The 10765-nt window shown below is 42.8% G+C and overlaps 1 pseudogene; it reads left to right on the top strand.

Annotated features, from left to right (window-relative positions):
- The first annotated feature begins 201 nt into the window (after nucleotides 1-201).
- Nucleotides 202-9078, top strand: LOC118666826 (annotated as a pseudogene).
- The last annotated feature ends 1687 nt before the right edge of the window (nucleotides 9079-10765 follow it).

The following is a 10765-nucleotide window of genomic DNA, read 5'->3' as shown; positions in this document are numbered from 1 at the left end:
TTGAGTAAGGATGCTTGCATAAGGCAGCAAGTCAGAGCTCTTGGGATTCTACCCTAGCGCAGGAACAGTAGCATGTTGAGTTCTCAGAAAATGGCCTGGATAAATGGCTTCCTCCTCCGCACTCTATCTGGCTACTTTTAACTAACTTGGCAATCTATGGTGTTTAATAAATTCCATTGAATTGACTAGTTTACTTTGAGGATGGATCTCCGAGTCGTCCACCTCCCCAGGCGTCTTAATGCTGATTCTTCAGAACTGCATCAGGCAGACACGGAATCAACTTTCAATAACACACAGCGAGGTGACCCCTGTAGCAGCCGAACAGGTGAAAGGGGGGTTAAATGCATTCCAGCTTTTATATGCCTTCAGGGCCTGATTTGCTGGTGTTTAAATCTCTGGGAAAAAGCAGTCAGAAGTTTAAGCATTCTGCTACCTCTGCTGCTGCGTTCCCATGGGGGCAGTGCCCTATTTCTTACCATTATTCATAGTCGTTCTGCCTCTAAATAGCGATACTTCTGAGGAGGATTGTGCAGTGCTGCGGATGCTGTTTTGCTTGAGCTGGGAAGACATTCCAGAAACGCTGTCACTGAAGATATGCTTCTAAGAAGGATGCTATTTTGCCATGAGCAGATGAGATCATACATTATATTTAGGTTTCATAGGGAAGGCAACTGCTAATGGTTACAGTCTGGTTCTAAACTTTATGTTTTATTTAAATTGCATTGGCTTTAAAAAACAGCAACTCTTCTTTTTTTGTAGATGATAAAAAAACATTTTAAAGTGCATTTGATTATCCAAAAAAAAAAGTTTGATAAGATTAAACCAATTAGTGGCATTTTCATATCAGTGATACCCAGATTGCTGAGATTTTTAAAGCTATGATTCATGCTCAGATGGAATCTGTAGTCCTAGAGAACCTCAAATATAACAAGACCATTGGGGATTATTTTGCCCTCTCCTTGCCCATCAATTTTATATAGCATTAAAAAATTGGCTTCAAATAGTTTCTCCAGAATATAATGTGCTTATTTTCACAGACATTTTAGGTCTCTAAAAAGCGGGATATTGAGCTCCTGAGGAAACTGTTTTCTATCAATAAGATCCAAAAATCTGGTTAAGTCTGACTTTCCTAGAATTCAATGCTATTGAATTTCACATTTCTATTTATTTTATTTCTAGCACATTCAAAGTTAAACCTGGAAACTTTTCAATGATATCATGTCAGTCTTTCACATAATTTTAAACCATCTCAGCATATAATTCTATATTTCTTAAACTGTAACTTTTTGTGTGTGGGGGTGAAAAATAATTAGCTATCATTTATAATAATTACTTTTAAAAGCTATTTATTTTCACTAGTGGCACAATGTGGTTTTGTTAGTTGTTTAAATATATTTTTCTTCTAGAGAAAGCATGAGCTTTTTTATGAAAATACTACATATTTTTACATTCTTGTTTTTCAAAAACATTGGAATGCATTTACTTAAAAACAATTTCAAATGCGCCACTCTCTTTGAAACAACAAATAAAAATTGTGGAAGAAAAACAATCTCACCCACATTACAGTAAATTTGGTTAGCAGGAAGATGGAGTTTTACAGTAATAGCTTTTAAGCAGATTATCTAATTTTAAAATAGTGCATATTGCACTCTATGTGAAACTGAGATGGAAGAATACATTTCAGTTTGTGCAAATGCCTTTACCAGTGAGGTTTATGAGTGCTCAATTTAATTTTGCATTTAATACCTTTTGGCTCAATTATTTCTTCTTTTTTTCTTTATCTTTTTTTTTTTTAAATCTCATTTTGCAAAGAATATTTCCTTGCTAGGGAAGACGATGTTTAAGTCATCTGAGTGTATGACCACAGATATGGAAAGAAGTTCACTATGTGAGCCCCATGAGCAAGCCTATAGAAACCGATCTGGAGGCTCTGGTTGCTAGGCAGTTTGCCGCTGCTTCTCCAAACAGCCCTGGACAGTTGCTAAATTGAGAGGCTCACTAATGCTTATTTGGGAAAAGCAAGGGTGGGTAAGCAGTAATTGCATCCCACATTCAGGGGAGTGGCAATTAGGTTGTAGTGATTTGGCTGCCTGGATAATTGGAATTCTCAGTATGTGGCTTGGACAGACGCACATCTGTCCCTAGGAATCTCTATTAGATGTATCTAAAGTGTATTGGCCAATTGTTGAGAGGTTGGACGACTATTTATCCAAAGGTACATCCAGCATGCATAAAAATGCTGTGTGTGTTCCTAATTCAATGACATCAGACTCGCAACAAAATGAGAATAAATTTGGGCTCTTTGGTCAGAAATATTCCACTAGTGCATTCATTTTTATCAAGTTTTTGAACCAAAAATGGTTGTTCATCTCACTTTTTCCTCTAGTTTGAGCTTAGTTTTCTGGACAGAGTCTTTTTTTAATAACTATGGTTGCTGTTGTCATCCACTATTTCTATTCCAATTATATCCTTAGTTTGAAACAAAGCCATTCACTACTGAAAACAATATATATGCCGTCATGATTCTGATCCAGTGCACATTATCTAAAGGCAATTTAGGGGAATGGCTTTACAGCTTCTGGTTTTTTTCCTTAGAAATTAAAATAATTCAAATTGTGAAGCTCAAATTTTAAATCACAAATGTCTCATATTCTTTGTTCTTCAGGCATAATATTTTGTTGATTGTCCACATTTTGTCCTTTCTCTAATTCACATGATGATACCAAAGCAATTTTATCCAATTAGAGAAAATTGCCCTAATTAGAAAGATGGAGCAGAGAAATATCTTAAAATCCACGCAGTAAAATCTTCCCCCACCATCCTTCCCTCTCTCTTCAGTCCCCACAAGATAATAAATCTGAGGCCATAGGAGCTCACTGACTTTTCCTAGAACACTTGGAAATGGCATTTTAATTCAGGAGTTGTAGTTGTGTGTTCTTTATGTGAGAAAAATTTCTTTCAGCTGGAAATTAAAATAAAATATTCTTAAATTCATGATAGCAATATGGCTTTCTTGTGGGACTCTCTTCAGTTTTCAAATGCCACTTCAATTTAATTTCAGTGAAAACCAATACCGTTGCTAGAGACTGGTAAATGTTGCATTTTGGTAGCCAAGACTCATATAGACCCTTCTTTCTCATAACTTACGAAAATATTTGGCTATGGGGACATGGGCAATTTGCATGTCTTGGAGTTTACATGAGAGAAAAATCATGGTTTTTAAGTTTATTTTCTGTGGATGTAAATGAGAGCATTAAGTTGTCAACATATCAACAGAATGGTGATTTATATTTCATAGTTTTTATCAGTTTTCAACTTTAGACAGTTCCATTATATTTTTGATGATGGAAACTTTCCCCCTTATCTTAGGAAACTGAGCTGTACAGATGGGAAGTATTTCATGCTCATCATACCTATGGACATCCCTTTTTTATATAAAGCCAATAAAAAAAAACAAGGTCAACTTCTTTTACAGTCATACAAGTTTCCCCCGCATACATAGACTAATCATAAAATATAGCAGAATACTGTGTTTGGACCCAAGACCAGAGATTAAAGTATATTGTCAGTGTAGGGGCTGGTATAAAGAACCATGATTATTAAAATAATTGAAGTAAGAATTGAAGATCTAAATTAAAGTCAGACACATAGGAATAGAGAAGAGGAAATGGATACAATAAATATTGTGTGCCCTTTAATTTAGAGACCTGAGTGACCACAGATCTTTGAGGTAAATAAAAAAGAAATCTAGGCTGACTCTAAAGAGTCTGATGTGTGCAACTGGGCAAGTACCTTTGAAGGGATAGTGGTTAACTGGGTAGGCAATGTGCTCCCATCCCAGCTCCAATTTGTTTTAGTTGTGTGAATTGAGGCAAGTAACTTGACCTTTTTGTGTATCAGTTTCTTCATCTTTAATATATTTTTTTATTGATTTTTACAGAGAGGAAGGGAGAGAGATAGAGAGTTAGAAACATCGATGAGAGAGAATCATCGATCAGCTGCCTCCTGCACATCTCCTACTGGGGATATGCCCGCAACCCAGGTACATGCCCTTGACCGGAATCGAACCTGGGACCTCTCAGTCCGCAGGCTGACGCTCTATCCACTGAGCCAAACCGGTTTCGGCAGTTTCTTCATCTTTAAAATGGTAATAATATGAATACTTCCCTTATGAAGTTGTAGAAAGCTTAAATAAGATATTACAAGTGTCAGGTTCAGAGTAAATATGGAATAAATGTTACCTGTTAGTATTGTTCACTGAGATAGAGGATGCAGGAATAGACTGACGGGAAGAAAGGTGATTGAACATTTTCACAAGTTGAATTGGGGGTGTCTTTGGGACATTCATTTTTAATTGGCTAATAGTAAGTGTGATGTGTGTACATTTGGGGCTTATCAGTAATAAGTTTTGTGTTGTTGTTTTTTTTTGTTTTTTTTTATTTTATTTTTTTTTTAGTACCAGTTTTTTTTTTTTTAAATATATTTTATTGATTTTTTACAGAGAGGAAGGGAGAAAGAGAGAGTTAGATGCCGGGAGCCGGTCCATGCTTGCTGTTTCAAGGGACCTGGCACATATGGCATACTGTTCTTAATATGTTTGCTCACCTTCTTGGCACTATGTGTTTTAACCAAGGTCTCCTCTCTGAGAAAGGTTGTTTCCCCAGGTAGGGATTTTCCCCTGAAGTTAAGGTGGGAATAAAACCTCTTAACTAGTGCCAGGTGGGTAATTAATCACTTTAACTAGGAACAATCATGCTTAAGCTACATAATCTTTACTCCCTGGAATGAAGATAAGAAACGCCCTAACCTTTGTAATAGAGATTGATAGGATTGAATCAACTGGTATAAATACAGATGCAATAAGACAGCAAGAGACAGAACTAGAGACAGAAGAACTTCGCTGGAGAGAACATGGCAAAAGATCCTGGACTGAACCTGACTACAGAAATGGGCAAGAGAACCTGACTAGAACCTGGTGACTGAACCTGGCTGGAGAACCTGGACTGAACCTGGCTGGAGAACCTAGCAAGAGAACATGGACACAGAACCTGGCTGGAGATCTGAAGCAGAACCTCTCTGGAGATCCAGACCAGAACTTGGCTGGAGATCCTGGCTGGAGATCCTGGCTAGGCTGCTGATCAACTGAACACTGCCTCCATGTCATTCCTTCTTTGCCGACTCCGTCCACACCTTTGGGGACCCCTGGACCCGCTGGGGTTGGACCCCGGCATATGGCGCCCGAACAGGGACCCCTAGGTAAGCGCCCCACTCTCGGGATGGATAGGACTCCACCGTAGGAGAGGGTGGATAGTCTTCGCCGACTCTGTCCACACCTTTGGGAACCCCTGGAACAGGATTCCCCTAGGTAAGGCCCCCCCCCATTGAGAACCCCCACACTCGGGACGGATAGGACTCCACCAGGGTGCTACAGACCCCCCTATTGAGGATAAGTAGGGTAAGAAGGTGGATAGTACAGAACTTAGATTGAGAAGATGTGCCATACTGAGTCCAAAGAAAGAAGACTCTGTATTGATCTTTAGATTAAGAGGATGTGCCATACTGAGTCCAAAGAAAGAAGACTCTGTATTGATCTTTAGATTAAGAAGATGTGCCATACTGAGTCTAAAGAAATGACTCTGTATTGATCTTTTAACACATATGCTTGCTAGCAGAGGAATTAAGGTTACTCCCAGTCAGACAGAACGTTTTATACAAGAAATATGTCCATGCTTTTCTGAGGAAGGAAAGGTAAATGTAATGGCATGGGAGAAGGTAGGCCCAAGGAGCCTTATCCTTAACCCCACTGCAGCCTTTCCACCCGGTAAAGTGCAGGATTGGCAAGCTCTCCCTGGGGTGATAGATCAGGACTCAGGTAATAGCGGAAAGCGCCAATCCTACTCTTAAAATGGATACAAGAGAGCATTTGGGGTTTTTCTTTTTAATGCCTGCTTTTAAAAAATAAAAAAGGGGGAATTTTCCGGGAGCCGGTCCATGCTTGCTGTTTCAAGGGACCTGGCACATATGGCATACTGTTCTTAATATGTTTGCTCACCTTCTTGGCACTATGTGTTTTAACCAAGGTCTCCTCTCTGAGAAAGGTTGTTTCCCCAGGTAGGGATTTTCCCCTGAAGTTAAGGTGGGAATAAAACCTCTTAACTAGTGCCAGGTGGGTAATTAATCACTTTAACTAGGAACAATCATGCTTAAGCTACATAATCTTTACTCCCTAGAATGAAGATAAGAAACGCCCTAACCTTTGTAATAGAGATTGATAGGATTGAATCAACTGGTATAAATACAGATGCAATAAGACAGCAAGAGACAGAACTAGAGACAGAAGAACTTCGCTGGAGAGAACATGGCAAAAGATCCTGGACTGAACCTGACTACAGAAATGGGCAAGAGAACCTGACTAGAACCTGGTGACTGAACCTGGCTGGAGAACCTGGACTGAACCTGGCTGGAGAACCTAGCAAGAGAACATGGACACAGAACCTGGCTGGAGATCTGAAGCAGAACCTCTCTGGAGATCCAGACCAGAACTTGGCTGGAGATCCTGGCTGGAGATCCTGGCTAGGCTGCTGATCAACTGAACACTGCCTCCATGTCATTCCTTCTTTGCCGACTCCGTCCACACCTTTGGGGACCCCTGGACCCGCTGGGGTTGGACCCCGGCAGTTAGAAACATCGATGAGAGAGAAACATCGATCAGCTGCCTCCTGCACATCTCCCACTGGGGATATGCCCGCAACCCAGGTACATGCCCCTGACCGGAATCGAACCCGGGACCTTTCAGTCCACAGGCCGACGCTCTATCCACTGAGCCAAACCGGTTTCGGCTGTTTTTTTTTTTTTAAATGAGGCTATGAAGAAGCCATTGTGACAGATAATACAGAAAGAGATGGTCAGCATGGCAAAGATGAAGTCCATGAGACACTTGATTAATTAATTAAAAAGAAATAACTAGAGCAAGAAGAACAAAACTAGAAAAAAGCAGTGTCATGGAAGTTACAAGAGAAGTTTTAGGTGGTAACAGTAGTCAACTAACCAAATGTTAAATAAGAGCTAAAATAACTGAAATTTAAATTTATGTTGGCATTGTCCATATGGAGGTCATTGGCAACCCTGGGACAGCAATGTCATTGTAGGGATCTCTAAGAAAGTATATGCCCTGTGATGAAAAGGTTTGGGAGTAGAGTGCGTGAAGTAAATGACTTTTTTCTTTGAGAGGGCATTACTGAGGAGGGGAGATTGGAGAAAAGTAATCCTATCTAATAAAAGGGTACTATGCAAATTAACCATCATTCCATCACAAAAATGGCGGCGCCCAGTCCTCTCAGCCCACTGGAGTCCTCCAGTCTCAGGGGGTTGGCCACTGAGAGTGGGCAGAGTGAGCAGCCTGGTGGAATGCTTGCTTTGTCACCGCGGCAAGTACAATAAAAGTTGGCTCCAAAACAGCCTGTTTCTTGGTGAGTCTGGGCAGGAGGGGGTCCTGAGAGCTCTTCTGCTGGCTGCTCAGGAAACAGCACTGATGCCACCGAGGGGGCCATTGGGGAGAAGGCGGTAACCGTCGCTGCAGAGCCAGAGCCGAGGAGACGGGGGAGCTGGAGCGGAGGAGGTCAGGAAGCTGAGCAGAGGAGGCAGGCTGCCACGGGAGCTGGAGTGGAGGAGTCGGGGGAGCCGGAGTGGAGGAGTCGGGGGAGCTGGAGTGGAGGAGTCGGGGGAGCTGGAGTGGAGGAGTCGGGGGAGCTGGAGTGGAGGAGTCGGGGGAGCTGGAGTGGAGGAGGTGGGGCTGACTCTGCTCCCATGGGGGTGGCGGGTGAGCCGCAGTTCAGGAGCCTCCGGGAGTGGCGGTGCCAGGCCATCCAGTGCTGCATCCAGTCCCTGGGGCATGGCCACCAGGACCACAACGCCAACTGCCCGCGGCTGTCCTGCCAGAAGATGAGGTGGGTTGTGCAGCATACCAAGGGCTGCCAGCGCAAGACCAATGGAGGTTGCGGAGTGTGCAAGCAGCTCATGGCCCTTTGCTGCTGCCATGCCAAACACTGCCGAGAAAACACATGCCCTGTTCCCTACTACCTCAACATCAGGCAGAAGCTCCACCAGCAGAAGACACACCACCACTGGCAACACGCGTAGCTCATGTGCCAGCGGATGCCACCATCAACACCCACACCGTGCTTTAGCCGAGTCTGCCTTCCCCTCCTTCAGCACCACCCAGCCCCCCCACACTGCATCCCAGCACACCCTGGACACCACAGCCCCCAACTCTGCCCCAGACCTCACCTGTGAGCACGTCACTAGCCGGCTTCTCCAGCGTGGCCAGAACTCAGCCCCCCACCACAGTTTGCACTGGGAAGCCCACTAACCAGGTGCCAGCCCCCCCGCCCCCCACCCAGGCCCACCTGCAGCAGTGGAGGTGCCTGGCAGATTGCACGTGAGGCACAGCAGCAGCAGCATCTGTACTGGGTGAGCACCAACAACAGTATGCCCCTGAGGCAAGGTGACCCCTGAGAGCCAGATGGCCCCCATGGACCTGAATGTGACCCAACTAGGTCCATGGGCCTGTTATTCTGCCCCCTGAGCCCCGGCAGTGGCAGCCGGCACCCATCCCCCAGCAACAATGTGAGGCATGCCTAGACCCGTGATGTCTATGCAGACCCAAGGTGCAGCCACCTCAGAACATCTCTCCAGGTGCCCTGCAGGACCTGCTGCGGACCCTGAAGTCTCCCAGCTCCCCCAGCAGCAGCACATGCTCGACATTCTCAAGTCAAACCCTCAGCTGATGGCAGCTCTCATCAAATAGCACATGGCCAGGTAAGTGCCCAGCCAGCCTGGCCTTCAGCTCTAGCCCAGCCTGCTGAGTCTGAACGCCATGCAAGGCAGTGGGCCACGACCTGCTGTACCTCCACAGCAGCAAGCAATGGGAGGCCTGAACCCCCAGGGCCAGGCCTTGAACATCATGAACCCAGGGCGCAACCCCAGCGTGGCGAGTATGAACCACAGTACAGAGATGCCAGGGAGCAACAGCAGCAGCAGCAGCAACATTGCGAGAGGCAGTCTGACTGTCAGTTGTGATGGGGCATCACCTTCCCCTGATCGCTGGGTCACCTTCCGCCCCTGAGGGCTCCCAGACTGGGCTGAGGGACCCATGGCTCCAGTGCATGAATTTTCGTGCACTGGGCCTCTAGAAGCTATATAGGATGCAAAGCTTAGAAAGGTTTTGTTTGTTTTTCCTTCTCTTTTTCTTTTCTATTCTTTTCAGATGATATATTTGAGCTGTCTTTCAAGTTCCCCTTATAGAGTTATTTTTTTGTTACCACAATTGCAGTTTGACAAAACAAAATACCTTGTAGCATATAAGATAAATGACATGTTTTTCAACAAAATGTAGATCATTGCTCTCTCAAAAATTAGTCTGTTTCCATGGGAAATTTGTCTTGATTAAACCATCTATTAAGTGTAAACTGAGTATCTGTTTTCTATTTCAAAAATAATTTGAGCAGTTTGTTGAATCCTGGTCACTTTTCTTAAATGTGTGTGTGTGTGTGTGTGTGTGTGTGTGTGTGTGTGAGAGAGAGAGAGAGAGAGAGAGAGAGAGAGAGAGAGAGAGAGAGAGAGAGAGAGAATATGTGTGTGTTCTGTGTTCTGCTGCTATTTGATATCTAAGTCGTCAACTCACATTTTATGGTGGACTGTTGTATGGTTTGATGCTTAAAGTTCAAATTGGTATTCAATAGGCCAAAGGGCCTTAGTGTATTTAGCCACCCTTATCAGTCAGAAACATCACTAAATTAAGCATGGTGGGAACACTTTAGTCAACATCTATCTGTCAACAAGGTGCCATTTGTGTGCCTCAAATGTAGATGAGAAAAGGATGCAAATAGGCCTTAGAAAGCAGAGATATCGCTAATGTATGCACATGTTGGCCCTCTCCTGCCCTGGTTCATATCAAAAGAATTAGTGATTTAGTATGTGTTTTTGAAATATCTAATACTGGATGTGTTTGGAAGATAAGCACTGTGAGTAATGATGGGTGCATTGCCAGCTGCCAAGTTTGAATATATAACAGTGAAGCTTATTTTAGATTTACTGACTAGCAATAATCTAAAGTGATCATTGATAAAGCATATTTCTTCCTGTGATTTAGACAGGCATGCATATATTCCTAAGCACAAGCAAATGAGGATATAAGTGTTCTGGTTCTTGGACAACATTCTACATGTAATTATCAGAAGTATGCTATCTTGATACTATTTACTCACTAATATTTTTCCATCCCAATTGTCTGGAGAAAGTAAACTATTATTATTAAGACTGGAGCCGTTAATTAGGATGTTCACTGCTAAGGAAACTCAAGTTGTCAAGTTGGGTAATACAAGATTTGAAATGGAGGAAATGGACTCTTGTGTGGGTCAGTTTTCAATTAGAAGAATAGAGACTGGAGGAAGGCTGGGGTGATGAGGGTCTTGGATGGAGGGTATAAGAATAGGTTGACCTGGGATCAACCTAGATAGGGAGTAGAATAATAGGAGGTTGTTGTAAGACAGATAGAATTTCATTAAGATGTAGGGTTAGTTTTGGCTTAACATGTGGATTGAGGTCAGTTGTTTGCATTATTATATTTTATGATCTTTTATGAAATCACTGCATATTACATGTATCTCTTTATTATTTGTATCTTTTATTAAGTAATATAAGTTTAATATCTGTTTAAAGAACATGGCATTTAAGTACATATTATAAATGTAAAAATGTTTTATAC

Source organism: Myotis myotis, unplaced genomic scaffold (genome assembly GCF_014108235.1).
Source record: "Myotis myotis isolate mMyoMyo1 unplaced genomic scaffold, mMyoMyo1.p scaffold_m19_p_12, whole genome shotgun sequence".
NCBI classification, from domain to species: Eukaryota; Metazoa; Chordata; class Mammalia; order Chiroptera; family Vespertilionidae; genus Myotis; species Myotis myotis.
Note: the sequence above shows the minus strand (reverse complement) of the source record. Positions and strands in the feature narration are given on the sequence as shown.